Below are 15,108 nucleotides of genomic sequence, written 5' to 3'. Positions count from 1 at the left end.
ATAATTCTTTATTAATTTGGCAAATCACTGAGACTGGAACTTGGACTTTACAACGATTAAGATTAATTGAAACACAAGTGTAACTAATGAAACTGTCACTCAGTTACTCAGGTAAGGCTCCTCCAGCTACAGTTTTAACGCATCAGTTACAATATCTCTGTATACACAAGTGAAGCCTTACCACAGTTAAAAGTCGCAAGTATTACAATGATAATCAAATGAGTCAGCCGTACTAACATAGAATAATTGTACAAATATTCTCTACATAACCACCACAGTGATATTATCAAAAAACGTCACCACTGCCCAAGCGCCGGATGGAGCTAAAATTCCGCTTCAGACAGACACACTATCCGATAATCTTAAATCTGTCATAGGTTCAAATGGCTCTAAGCACTATGGGACTTAACGTCTGAGGTCATCAGTCCCCTAGACTTAGAATTACTTAAACCTAACTGACCTAAGGACATCACACACATCCATGCCCGAGGCAGGATTCGAGTCTGCGACCGTAGCAGCAGCGCGGTTCCGCGCTGAAGCGCCTTTCATAGGAAAATCTTTCAATTAACCAACAGAGTTCGCAACTGAGGTGACTCGCAAATGCGAAAATGTTCACAAAAAAAAGAGAGAGAGAGAGAGAGAAACCGAAACGGTACACAAAAAGGATAAGCGGAATCTAAATAAATCACGCAATTTAAGCAGATTCGAACATGTCCCAATATACAAGCCTTTGAACATACGTTGTTCATGGCGTACACGAACTTGCCAATGTACAGATTTCGCGCGAAGAAGAGCTAGTTCATTACGACCAATGCGAGGCGCTGGTTGAAGTCACGTGATTTCCGTTCGTCACAGCCAGACATTCCCGCGCAAGGCTGCTGTTAGCATCAGTTAGTGTTTCTCTGCTTACTCGTAATCATACTGCATAGTAGCAGGGGTGCTCATACCGGGGACAAAGGAAAGCCACCCTCCCCACCCCCCCACCCCACTCTAACACCTCTCAGCTCTCAGGGAAGGGAAAAATGTTGTGTAGTCAGGTGTTTTTAGAACTATTTTATGACTATTTACGAGTCGCCATTTGTCTTCCAAAATATTAAGAATCCTCCATGTCTAACCCCCCCCCCCTTATGTAAACTATCATATTGGCGCCCTGATAGTACTAATACTATTTATTCATTTATTTATTGCTTATTTAGCTTTACCAGATTAGGGTCCTATGGCCTCTCTTACATCTGACCAGGAACAACACACAAAAAAATGTTACATAGCAAGCACATTAATAATTATTATTTCGTCACTTTGATAGTCCTGAATTAAATTGGATGAAGAAGTGTAACAGATACATCAGAAAACGTTTCCCATAAAACGTAATGCCATTGTTACATTGTTTAGTTGTGAAGTAACAATAAAATCAGAGCTTTTGGGATAACACTGAAAAGGAGTTTAAATATTACAGTTGTCAGTTTATAATTTTTTTTACAGGATTTCGCATACACTACTAAATTGTTACAAATATATAATAAGGTTTAAGTTATTTGACAAAAAAGGGATATTTCCTCCTGAAAATCATTCAGAGCTGAACATGTCCAAATGATTCATGCAAATGAGAACATGTCAGTATTTAAATATACTTTTTAAAGGAATATTTCCTTCGCAGATTCAGTTTACAAACATGAACTGCAGTTTGGCGCTAACGTAAAGGTGTCTGCGTTGCAGTAGATTATTTTAAGCTGAAACAAGTTTCATGTTGATAGTGAGAGGCTGCATTTACTGGATGTGTTTGTCTTTACATGTCATCTCCTCAATTATTCTGTCGTTTATGAAATACACTCCTGGAAATGGAAAAAAGAACACATTGACACCGGTGTGTCAGACCCACCATACTTGCTCCGGACACTGCGACAGGGCTGTACAAGCAATGATCACACGCACGGCACAGCGGACACACCAGGAACCGCGGTGTTGGCCGTCGAATGGCGCTAGCTGCGCAGCATTTGTGCACCGCCGCCGTCAGTGTCAGCCAGTTTGCCGTGGCATACGGAGCTCCATTGCAGTCTTTAACACTGGTAGCATGCCGCGACAGCGTGGACGTGAACCGTATGTGCAGTTGACGGACTTTGAGCGAGGGCGTATAGTGGGCATGCGGGAGGCCGGGTGGACGTACCGCCGAATTGCTCAACACGTGGGGCGTGAGGTCTCCACAGTACATCGATGTTGTCGCCAGTGGTCGGCGGAAGGTGCACGTGCCCGTCGACCTGGGACCGGACCGCAGCGACGCACGGATGCACGCCAAGACCGTAGGATCCTACGCAGTGCCGTAGGGGACCGCACCGCCACTTCCCAGCAAATTAGGGACACTGTTGCTCCTGGGGTATCGGCGAGGACCATTCGTAACCGTCTCCATGAAGCTGGGCTACGGTCCCGCACACCGTTAGGCCGTCTTCCGCTCACGCCCCAACATCGTGCAGCCCGCCTCCAGTGGTGTCGCGACAGGCGTGAATGGAGGGACGAATGGAGACGTGTCGTCTTCAGCGATGAGAGTCGCTTCTGCCTTGGTGCCAATGATGGTCGTATGCGTGTTTGGCGCCGTGCAGGTGAGCGCCACAATCAGGACTGCATACGACCAAGGCACACAGGGCCAACACCCGGCATCATGGTGTGGGGAGCGATCTCCTACACTGGCCGTACACCACTGGTGATCGTCGAGGGGACACTGAATAGTGCACGGTACATCCAAACCGTCATCGACCCCATCATTCTACCATTCCTAGACCGGCAAGGGAACTTGCTGTTCCAACAGGACAATGCACGTCCGCATGTATCCCGTGCCACCAAACGTGCTCTAGAAGGTGTAAGTCAACTACCCTGGCCAGCAAGATCTCCGGGCCTGTCCCCCATTGAGCATGTTTGGGACTGGATGAAGCGTCGTCTCACGCGGTCTGCACGTCCAGCACGAACGCTGGTCCAACTGAGGCGCCAGGTGGAAATGGCATGGCAAGCCGTTCCACAGGACTACATCCAGCATCTCTACGATCGTCTCCATGGGAGAATAGCAGCCTGCATTGCTGCAAAAGGTGGATATACACTGTACTAGTGCCGACATTGTGCATGCTCTGTTGCCTGTGTCTATGTTCCTGTGGTTCTGTCAGTGTGATCATGTGATGTATCTGACCCCAGGAATGTGTCAATAAAGTTTCCCCTTCCTGGGACAATGAATTCACGGTGTTCTTATTTCAATTTCCAGGAGTGTATACCGACCACATAAAGATAAATCGCAAGGTCAAAGAGATCGGCCTCCTACAGGCCGTCGAACCATCGTCCTTCCACGGGCACAGTTGACGATCCTCCGCAATGTTCGTCGCGCATCCGACAGCCGCTTTTACGGAGCACACTCCAAAAGGCCGCCGCACGTACATACTTAGAGGCATACTTTACTGCCGCTACGCGCAGATCGCCTTGGCATAGCATGTAAATTGCTGCGGACGTGTGGCAGCATTGAAAATAATCTCAAGTGTGTCCCTATGAAGCGTAATAGGATCTCTGATATCCTCAGTGTACATATAAGATTTATGAGCTAATGTCGGTAGCTCTACTTGATAGTCTGCTGACGATACTAAAGTTTACGGCAGTGATTCCCCACCTTTCTTAGACTATTACCCGCGCAATCAGACCTTAGCTAGTACCCCCGCCCTTCTTCCGCATTATCACCAACTTTAACACGTAACTAAACTGTAGAATGAAAGACTTTTCTTGGAACACTTTTATTTTTAAAATGATGAAAGATGTGGAAGATGAATGTATAATCCATTAAATTTCGGGCATGCAGCCGCGCAAATAAAATTTCTTCTACTGATATTTCGGCCGCGTATCGTCCGGCCATCTTCAGAGCGAGTCACAAGACTGATGACAAGGTGTCAAGCGCGGCCTTATATGCTCCACCGCGGCGGTACTGCGCATGCGGGTCACAGATGCTGCGCCGCCTGTGGCGAAAGCGTACGGACGTTCGATGTGCTTATCGATGTTTGATCGGCGGCGATGACACGGTGACGACTTCTCTGCAATTTAATTAGTCCAAGAGCCGGATTCCATGCTTTGTCCAAATTGAAACCTTTATCTCTGTTTATTAAATTGTTGGCTAATCGAATTTCTATGGCTTCCTTGAATACAGAATCCCAAAAAGAAGAGGTGGATGTTAAAATCTTCACATCACTGTAATTCATGGAATGACCCGTATCAATACAATGTTCGGCCACAGCTGACTTGTCTGGTTGTAATAGGCGTGTGTATCTTCGGTGCTCCACACACCTTTCATGAACGGTGCGTGTTGTTTGACCTATGTATGACTGCTCACAATTTCCGCAAGGAATCTGGTACACACCCGCCTTGCGAAGCAATAAATCGTCCTTTACAGAGCCGAGTAAAGCCGCAATCTTCGTGGGGGGCCGGAAGATCACCTTAACACTGTGTTTCTCTAGAATACGGCCTATCTTTGAAGAAAGAGCACCCACATAAGGCAGAAACGCCCTAGATCTGAAGAAATTACTATCTTCTTCCGCATCGTATACCTTCTTTTTAGGTTTTACATCGAATGCTCTACGAATTTGTTGCGGAGAATATCCATTCGATTTAAAAATACTCTTGAGGTATGTTAGCTCTCCTTGTAAATTGTCTTCATCGGATACACAGTGCGCCCGATGCACTAAGGTCTTAAGGACACCCATGCTCTGAGAAGGGTGATGGCAGCTACTGGCATGAAGGTATAGATTTGTATGCGTTGGTTTCCGATGTACGGCATGTCCTAATGTGCCATCACTTTTACGGCGAACGACAACATCCAGAAAGGGGAGGCACCCGTCTTTTTCTATTTCCATGGTAAATTTAATGCTAGCATGGATAGAATTCAAATGCTGAAGAAATCGATGTAATTCATCCATACCATGGGGCCATACCACGAATGTGTCGTCCACGTACCTCCAGAAGACCGTGGGTTTAAAACATGCTGAGTCCAGTGCCTTGTCCTCGAAGTCTTCCATGAATAAATTAGCTACCAGAGGGGAGAGGGGGCTTCCCACGGCAACACCGTCAATTTGCTCATAAAATTCACCATCAAACTGAAAATAAGATGATAAAAGCACATGTTCAAATAAGGCCGTAATGTTCTTATCAAAATGTTGGTTGATAAGAGCTAAAGAGTCCTTTAACGGTACCTTGGTGTATAATGATACTACGTCAAAACTAACAAGAACATCCATACTATTTAGCCTGACATTGCTAAGTCTCTGAATAAAATCCATAGAATTACGAATGTGGTGACTACATTTTCCTACCAATGGTTTTAATAAGGAAGCTAAATATTTGGCAGAAAAATATGTTGGTGAACCAATAGTGCTCGTTATAGGTCTCATAGACAAGTCCTCTAGACGCTCATCCTTACCCATCTTGTGAACTTTAGGAAGACCATAAAATCTCGGTGGTACTGCACCTCGTACTTTTAAACTTCTTATGACTTCCTTCGGTAGTGATGAAGCGTTCAGCAAGGCAGCAGTCCTTATTGTCACCTTGTTAGTAGGATCTTTGTTAATCTTCCGGTATGCACCAGAACTAAGTAGACCACATATCTTTTCCTTGTAGACTTCCTGAGGCAAAAGGACGGTCGGAAGTTGGACAATGTTTCTGAACATCTGTATCATCTGCATCTGAAGGTTGCAGCTGTTTTATCTCCTGACTCCTGGGACTGGATCGATGGCACGACATGGGCTAAGTCTGACTGGGTTCGCGAAGTGGCCACGAAAAGGCAGATTACCAAGTATAGCCGATTGGACCAGCCTTCTCAGGTGGACTCAGTTATTCGACGCCCTGTCATAAATTTGACGGGTAAGGAATTGGACGAAGCTACGTTGTCTGTCTTAAGTAAAGGGCTAAATTTTGCCCCTACTCCCAAGACTTTGCCGATATCATCTTTCATCAGTGCCATTGAAGAAGCTGTCCGACCACTATCAGAGGATTCTGCGGAAGAAATCAGACGAGAAACCTGTCAAGCAATCACGAAGCATCGTCCACAAAGAAGCAACGTTTCCAAGGAAGAAAGACGTGCGATACGAAAGCTGTGTGAGGATACTGATACAGTCGTCCTGCGTGCTGATAAAGGTAATGCTACCGTCCTTTTGCCTCAGGAAGTCTACAAGGAAAAGATATGTGGTCTACTTAGTTCTGGTGCATACCGGAAGATTAACAAAGATCCTACTAACAAGGTGACAATAAGGACTGCTGCCTTGCTGAACGCTTCATCACTACCGAAGGAAGTCATAAGAAGTTTAAAAGTACGAGGTGCAGTACCACCGAGATTTTATGGTCTTCCTAAAGTTCACAAGATGGGTAAGGATGAGCGTCTAGAGGACTTGTCTATGAGACCTATAACGAGCACTATTGGTTCACCAACATATTTTTCTGCCAAATATTTAGCTTCCTTATTAAAACCATTGGTAGGAAAATGTAGTCACCACATTCGTAATTCTATGGATTTTATTCAGAGACTTAGCAATGTCAGGCTAAATAGTATGGATGTTCTTGTTAGTTTTGACGTAGTATCATTATACACCAAGGTACCGTTAAAGGACTCTTTAGCTCTTATCAACCAACATTTTGATAAGAACATTACGGCCTTATTTGAACATGTGCTTTTATCATCTTATTTTCAGTTTGATGGTGAATTTTATGAGCAAATTGACGGTGTTGCCATGGGAAGCCCCCTCTCCCCTCTGGTAGCTAATTTATTCATGGAAGACTTCGAGGACAAGGCACTGGACTCAGCATGTTTTAAACCCACGGTCTTCTGGAGGTACGTGGACGACACATTCGTGGTATGGCCCCATGGTATGGATGAATTACATCGATTTCTTCAGCATTTGAATTCTATCCATGCTAGCATTAAATTTACCATGGAAATAGAAAAAGACGGGTGCCTCCCCTTTCTGGATGTTGTCGTTCGCCGTAAAAGTGATGGCACATTAGGACATGCCGTACATCGGAAACCAACGCATACAAATCTATACCTTCATGCCAGTAGCTGCCATCACCCTTCTCAGAGCATGGGTGTCCTTAAGACCTTAGTGCATCGGGCGCACTGTGTATCCGATGAAGACAATTTACAAGGAGAGCTAACATACCTCAAGAGTATTTTTAAATCGAATGGATATTCTCCGCAACAAATTCGTAGAGCATTCGATGTAAAACCTAAAAAGAAGGTATACGATGCGGAAGAAGATAGTAATTTCTTCAGATCTAGGGCGTTTCTGCCTTATGTGGGTGCTCTTTCTTCAAAGATAGGCCGTATTCTAGAGAAACACAGTGTTAAGGTGATCTTCCGGCCCCCCACGAAGATTGCGGCTTTACTCGGCTCTGTAAAGGACGATTTATTGCTTCGTAAGGCGGGTGTGTACCAGATTCCTTGCGGAAATTGTGAGCAGTCATACATAGGTCAAACAACACGCACCGTTCATGAAAGGTGTGTGGAGCACCGAAGATACACACGCCTATTACAACCAGACAAGTCAGCTGTGGCCGAACATTGTATTGATACGGGTCATTCCATGAATTACAGTGATGTGAAGATTTTAACATCCACCTCTTCTTTTTGGGATTCTGTATTCAAGGAAGCCATAGAAATTCGATTAGCCAACAATTTAATAAACAGAGATAAAGGTTTCAATTTGGACAAAGCATGGAATCCGGCTCTTGGACTAATTAAATTGCAGAGAAGTCGTCACCGTGTCATCGCCGCCGATCAAACATCGATAAGCACATCGAACGTCCGTACGCTTTCGCCACAGGCGGCGCAGCATCTGTGACCCGCATGCGCAGTACCGCCGCGGTGGAGCATATAAGGCCGCGCTTGACACCTTGTCATCAGTCTTGTGACTCGCTCTGAAGATGGCCGGACGATACGCGGCCGAAATATCAGTAGAAGAAATTTTATTTGCGCGGCTGCATGCCCGAAATTTAATGGATTATTCATTACGCCGCGAGAAGTTGAAAATGCACATCAAGATGAATGTATTTTGTTGTATGATCGTGTGTGTGTGTGTGTGTGTGTGTGTGTGTGTGTGTGTGTGTGTGTGTGTGTGTGTTTTAGAATGAATGATGAAGCAATGTGCAGTGCATCGCAAGTGCAGCCTACAATTCCTTTTCAAATAAGAAAGCTAATTACCCACACTGAGGATAGACACTTGCTACGAAACATACTTCCCCTGCGTTACTCCCCTCCATTGCGGCACTTGTAGACTGCAGCCCCATTTAAAATCAAACAAGTTCAAATGTGTGCACTATACTTGCTGCTTATGAGTCACTTGATTGCTGGACCCCTTACTTCTGAACTGGCGCAGTTGTACGACTTGAGGCTGTTAATGCTTTGTGTCTAATTCATTTATCTGTTTCGAAGCTAGTAATGAAGCAATTTCTGGACTACTGCTGATACTATCTAGAACTTGGAGAAGACATTTTCTTGAGATATTTAGCATTTGTTACTTATATGTCTCACTTTTATTATCAGAAATTTACAGGACAAAGCGCAACATATGCTTGTAATGGATGTACTATTTGAGGAACCTGTAACCTCCGTCGCATTAATGCTACTAACTGAGAAAAAGTAATTATTGATAACTAATGTAATCAGTATTAGCACTCCGTCTTCAGGCTACGAGTGGCCTAACGGGACCATCCGACCGCCGTGTCATCCTCAAGGAGGATGCGGATAGGACGGGCGTGGGGTCAGCACACCGCTCTCCCGGTCGTTATGATGGTATTCTTGACCGAAGCCGCTACTAATCGGTCGAGTAGCTCCTCAATTGGCATCACGAGGATGAGTGCACCACGAAAAATGGCAACAGCGCATGGCGGCTTGGATGGTCACCCATCCAAGTGCCGACCATGCCCGACAGCGCTTAACTTCGGTGATCTCATGGGAACCGGTGTATCCACTGCGGCAAGGCCATTGCCAATCGGTATTAGAGTCTTACAAAATTGTGAAAAGAATAATGATGTTTTGAAAACAATTTAGTTTCGTGACTGAAATAGAATCAAATAGTTAAGTTTTTACACCTCAGAAAATTTCATTTTACCCCTCAGGGTTGAGAACCACTGGTCTACGGAGATGTAGCGTTGTTGAACGAGCGTAAAGAAATACCAGAATACTTGTACGATATTCCCACTTGATGTAAATATAGAGAAACAACCCACTAGCATCATCAGGCTACAAGACTAGATGTTAACGTCTGGTACACTCGTCACATCGTCTAAATATTTTGCGATAATACTAAGAAACGATACGAAACGGGACGAAAAGTAAAATCAGTAGACTTAGATTTGTTGGGAGGCTTCTGGGAAAATGGGGTGCATCTTTAAAGGAAACCGTATTCACGATGATAGTATGATCAATTCCAGAGTAGTGTCTTAGCATTTGCACTCCTTACTAAGTATACATGACAGTAGCCATTGAGCGAATTCGCAGGTTCGATGTCAGGGATTGCACTAACTCGAAATAGCCCTCGCGAACGTGTAAGAGCAGCGGTGCGAGATATGAGCTTCCTAGATTCCCAGCAGCTTCAGATTTTTTTTTTTTTGTCTTCGGACTTGGCAGTCTGATCCAAAGGTCGACAAGTAGACAACTGGTACAATTATCTTGAGATTATTTCCGTAATTACACAGCGTGGTTGTAATTAAACTTTCGCTACTCGAACCAGTACAGACGGAAATCGCATTCGGGAGGACGACGGTTCAATCCCGCGTCCGGCCATCCTGATTTAGGTTTTCCGTGATTTCCCTAAATCACTCCAGGCAAATGCCGGGATGGTTCCTCTGAAAGGGCACGGCTGACTTCCTTCCCCATCCTTCCCTAATCCGATGAGACCGATGACCACGCTGTCTGGTCTCCTTCCCCAAACCAACCAACCAACCAACAGACGGAAAAATATTTACCGTGTGGGTGCCCATCTTTACAGGAACGGTATTCAGACGGTGCGCAACAAGATTTACGTTGATGGTAGTGTTACTGTCATGACTTGCAGTTAGGTGCCGGCACTGCTACGGGGTCGTAGGGTTGAAACACAAACATCAGTGTGCGTTACAGTTGCAGACAGTCAAAATGGATCTCTACAAGGTGAGCAAGGCTTTACTCATAAAGCTGCTCTGTCAAAACAACAGCTATAGCGCTGCTGCTCATCGCGAGTGTCGACGCATTAAAGGAATGTGGAGAGATCCTCAGTCCTCTTTCCGCATTGGAGTTGAAAAACGTGGTACAGAAGTTCGAATTAACTAGCGATTTGGAACTTACTCCTGGGAGAGATCGACAGCCAGTTGTGCCACGAATTGTTGAAGAAGTTACTGTTGCCAGGGATGAGAATATTTGACGCAACAGTGCGAATTTCAGTTTGTGCAAGGGCTGTGTCACGAAAGCTGAAGATTCAGTCATTCAGTGGACCACCGTTGGATAAGGCTGCAAGCAACTGTGAAATGGTATCCGTACAAACTTCCAGGCAGTCATGGATGTAGATGGTCGTCACATTGAGGAAGGTTTGTAACCTGGAACACAAACATAGAATGCAATTAATAAATATTATCTTCTCATGTAGAAATTAAAATGTATTTCTTTCAATGATGTTATTCATTACTTTTCTTCCACATGTCTTTACAAATGTTTCCACAAAGTTTCATTGCCCTACGATCACTCGTTTTTCATGAGGGCCCTCTCAAATAGCGAAAGTTTAATTATATTTTGGAAATTTATGGTAAATTCCTATGGGACCAAACTTCTGAGGTCATCGATGCCTAGGATTACACACTTCTTAATCTGACTTAAACTAAATTATGCTAAGGACAACACAGGCACCCATGCCTGAGGGAGGATTCGAACCTCCGACGGGGGCAGCCGCGCGAACCGTGGTAAGGCTCCTCAGACCGCGCGGCATTTAATTATAACCACCCTGTATGTAAACATGCCGTCATTTTCAAAGAAGAAAGAATTGTGTCACGGTGGACTTAGATGTATGCTGACAGCAAAATTTATCTGCCCAAAAACACAAGAAGTAATTACGACAGAATGCGGCCATTCAAGAACAACGAAGAGGACCGCTATGTCGCTCCAGGTATGGCTCCCCCCCCCCCCCCCCCCCCCCATAGGACGTGGTAGGACTTGTCAGTCTACGGGTACCAGTATTCGGTTCATATGACATGTTACGTACTTCTGTGCGAGATCCTGGGTGAACGGAAGAAATAAATAGCCAGGGTATATCAGAAATAATTTCAACGGCTTTGGGGATAATTCCTTACATTGGAAAAATAAACGAAATCAGATGAACGTAAGTCCTTAATTTTTGCGTTATTAAAGAAAATACCTTCGGCCTTGCTGAAAAACGAGGCAACCTGTGGAAAAATTGAAGAGCAAGTTTTTACAACCGGTATTTGTGGATGGGTGAAAATCCTCTGATACATCTCAGGCCAGGCAATAGACATCATCAGTAATTTAAAATTTCATGTGCTGGAATTGTAGGTAACTGTGTGGCAAGAACGTACATTCTTTCATCACGCCTTAAAAATGCGGTGTACAAGAACTTCTTTCAGAATATTCTTTCATATTTCGTACAGGTTTTGCCCCTGAAAATAGGAGTAAACACGTGCTTTGTGCGTGATGGGTTCCGGCACGTTAGTCAAATTGTTTGCGAAGCTTTGGATGACATGTGTCTTAGGGAGGAGCGGTTCCATGGGTTGCGCGTTCCCTTGGCTTCAGTTCTTTGGATCTGCCACACGACTGTTTCACACAGTAAACAGTCATAATGCAGAGACCCTTAATCAACGGGTTAAAAAAGCCTGAGAAACCAATAGATATCGATCGTCGCAGTTCAAAAGATTGTGACAGGCTACAATCTAGTGAATGCATGTGTATGTAGAAATAAGCAGAGGAAATTTTAGCATTAGCTAAAAGTTTCTGAAATGAAAACTTCGTATTCTTTTATTAACTAAAAAACAAAGGATTTTTAGACACAGTTTATATGTACTTTTTTCTTGTTTTGGTGCGACGAATTCTAGCCCTTTGTGAAAGTATTTCTGATTAACTCTCTATGTTCAAATGAATAACACTATGTGAATAGTTACACGACAAATAAAGATTATTCTCTCCATGTTTGCTGTCTTTACTGAACTCCCACTCTCCCTCTCCCTCTTGAAAATGCGGCAGTCACTGAATTACTGAAAGAAAAAAATTACAATAAATTTTCAGATGTTCATTCACATGGGCATTTGTCTCCAATACTCAAAAGGAATTTGCTCGATGCAATCATATGTCGACACATCATAGGTTAACAACGAACCGTTTCCACTCGTCTACAGATACTCATTTGAAAGATTATTGGAAGTAACATGTCTACCCACTGTTAGGCGTCTGGATTTGACTACTGTTAATGTATGCGAGAAATAATCTAAAGACCACGGTGAGGTTTTGCGTTAATACAGGAGAACTTCCGTGCGTTGTGAGACGTTGAAAGATCCTTGCGCAAAGAACCTCTTTGAGAAATCACACGTGTATTCCTGGCGAGGAAATCATCAAAGAATGTGGGAAAAATTAAGTCATTGCGTCCTGGGTCTGTAACAACAAACTGTGAATGAAATAAAAGCAGGATAATAGCAAGAACTGATTCGCACAAAGTAATATCTCCCGATCATAAAGAAAATCGGGCGACCTGCAGCTCTCACTTGGCGAATCACTAGTGAAGACTGTTACTCTTGTATAGAAAGCTAGCGATTCGCTAAATGACTTCTTAAAGTGCACTTGCGCGGATTGCTTTTGATACCACTAGACAGAAAGCAGCTAGGACGAGAAGAGAAATGTAGATCGTTCTGCTGTTAATTACTCCGATGAGAGTCTTTGATGTTTACGCACATTATTTTCATTTTTTTACTGTGCATCGTGTAAGGTGACGTTAATACATGAGTTAACTGTCGAAAGACAATCTTTAGGGAACTTATCCTTCGTAAAGTTCTTTTAATGTTCCATTCGCCCCCCATGATTTATTTACCTCTGGATGGATGACTTTATTGATGGGGTGGTTAAAAAACAAATCTTTTCGAAATTTCGTTAAGTGCATAAAGCACATGAAACTAGGGTTCCAAGAAAGGGTGCTGTAGGTTTTGTATTAGTCTGCTTCATTACTAGAGTTTCTTACATAGACACATCTGTGTGGCGAAGGGTGCTAATGGTGTCATTATCAGTTCACTTCCTCTCTGTTCGGCTCGCGAATGATTGGTGGAAAAAAAAAACGGCTATCGAAAACCTCCGCATAACCTCTAATTTCCCTGATTTTCTCGTCGTGTTCGTTTCGCGAGGCATGTGAGGGAGGAATTAAAGTACGATAACGCCTCTCTTGTAGCATCTGCCACTGGAGTGTAACTCCCTCACACTTATTGAACGATTCTATTACGAAATGTGCTACTGTTCCTTGGATCTTCTATTAATCCGATTTACTAAGGGTATCAGGTAACGAACAGTACTCAGGAATATAGACCAGCCGTTTTCTCCTCGCTCTATTTGCGAGAGGAACAGAAAAGGAAATGAATTGCAGTAGTATAAGGTTTCCTCCGCCACGCACAATACAGTTGTTTGCGCAGTATATGTGTAGATGTAGAATCGGCCTTACCAGTACTTAAGTAACTTATTTGGGAATGAGTTAAAACTCCTTTAGATAAATAAATGACGTGTGACTTGGGCCTCCCGTCGGGTAGACCGTTCGTCGGGTGCAAGTATTTAGATTTGACGCCACTTCGGCGACTTGCGCGCCGATAGGGATGAATTGATGATGATTCGGACAACACAACACCCAGTCCCTGAGCAGAGAAAAATCTCCGACCCAGCCGGGAATCGAACCCGGGCCCTTAGGAGTGACATTCTGTCGCGCTGACCACTCAGCTACCGGGGGCGGACATTCCTTTAGATTCTTACAATGAATCTCCACCTGACATCGGATTCTTCTGCAATCAGTTTCATGTGGTCATTCCCGAGGCGCGTTGCTGATAGGGCAATTGAACAATAGTAGGTCCCTTTCTCCTGTTTATTCGCAATGCCGAACACTTATTTACGTTCAAGGTAAAGTAGCAATCCCTGTACTAGTCACTGATCTCCCAAAGGTCTTCCTGCACTTCGCAAGAGTTTTCTGGCATTGCAACGTTCCTAAAGGGAATAATATCGTCTGCGAACAGCCTCACGGAGCTCCCGACGTTATCCATTATATCACACAATATATGTAGCTTGTAAACAATAATGGTCCTATCCCACTTCCTTGAAGAACGCCTCAAATTCCATTTACACCTGTCCATTATGACCAGTTAAGAACAGGAGTTCTGATTGCTAGGAAGTACTGAATCCAATCACAAATCGGGTCCATACTCGATAAGGTGGTATTTTTTTCACTAAATTACAGTGCGGAGCTGTGTTGAATGTCTTCCGGAAGTCAAGGAGCACGGCACCAAGCTGTCTGTCTTCGTCTTCCGCGCTCTGGATCTCATGGGCGATCAAAGCGGACTGCCAAAACCCTTTTGATTCTTACACAAGACATTTCGGTTCTTCAAAAACGTCATAATGCGTGAGCATAAAACATTTGTATAATTATGCAACAGAAGCCATATATCCCATCCAGTTGCATTAAGGTGACCAGCTGTCAAAAGCCTGAATAACCGTCCTTTGCAGCGCGCCACGTGCAGAAGAGAGGTAGTGAGGTTCTGGAAGGTAGTGACAGGGATTTGGAGTCATGCCGACTCGAATGCCGTGGCCAGCTGGGCTAGGTTTCTCGCTTGATGATCCATGGCGCAGCCGGCTGCTGTGGCCGAGCGGTTCTAGGCGCTTCAGTCCGGAACCTCGCTGTTGCTGCGGTCGCAGGTTCGAATCCTGCCTCGGGTATGGATGTATGTGATGTTCTTAGGTTAGTTAGGTTTAAGTAGTTCTAAGTCTAGAGGACTCATCACCTCAGATGTTAAGTCCCATAGTGCTTAGAGCCATTTGAACCATTTGATCCACGGCGCGAACAGCCCGATCGAGGTGGTCCCACAGATTCTCGATTGAGTTTTAGT

General features: G+C 44.3%; 1 protein-coding gene and 1 pseudogene across 1 annotated transcript in view; one reads left to right on the top strand and one right to left on the bottom strand.

The window, feature by feature from the left end:
• LOC124795276 (calpain-C) overlaps positions 1 to 15,108 on the top strand; it is a 449,990-nt gene that overhangs the window by 33,856 nt on the left and 401,026 nt on the right. The window lies entirely within an intron of this gene.
• Positions 8,877 to 8,994, bottom strand: LOC124796717 (annotated as a pseudogene).

Source organism: Schistocerca piceifrons, chromosome 4 (assembly GCF_021461385.2).
Source record: "Schistocerca piceifrons isolate TAMUIC-IGC-003096 chromosome 4, iqSchPice1.1, whole genome shotgun sequence".
Taxonomy (NCBI): Eukaryota; Metazoa; Arthropoda; class Insecta; order Orthoptera; family Acrididae; genus Schistocerca; species Schistocerca piceifrons.
The sequence above is the reverse complement of the archived record's forward strand: the minus strand, read 5'-3'. Positions and strand labels throughout refer to the sequence as shown.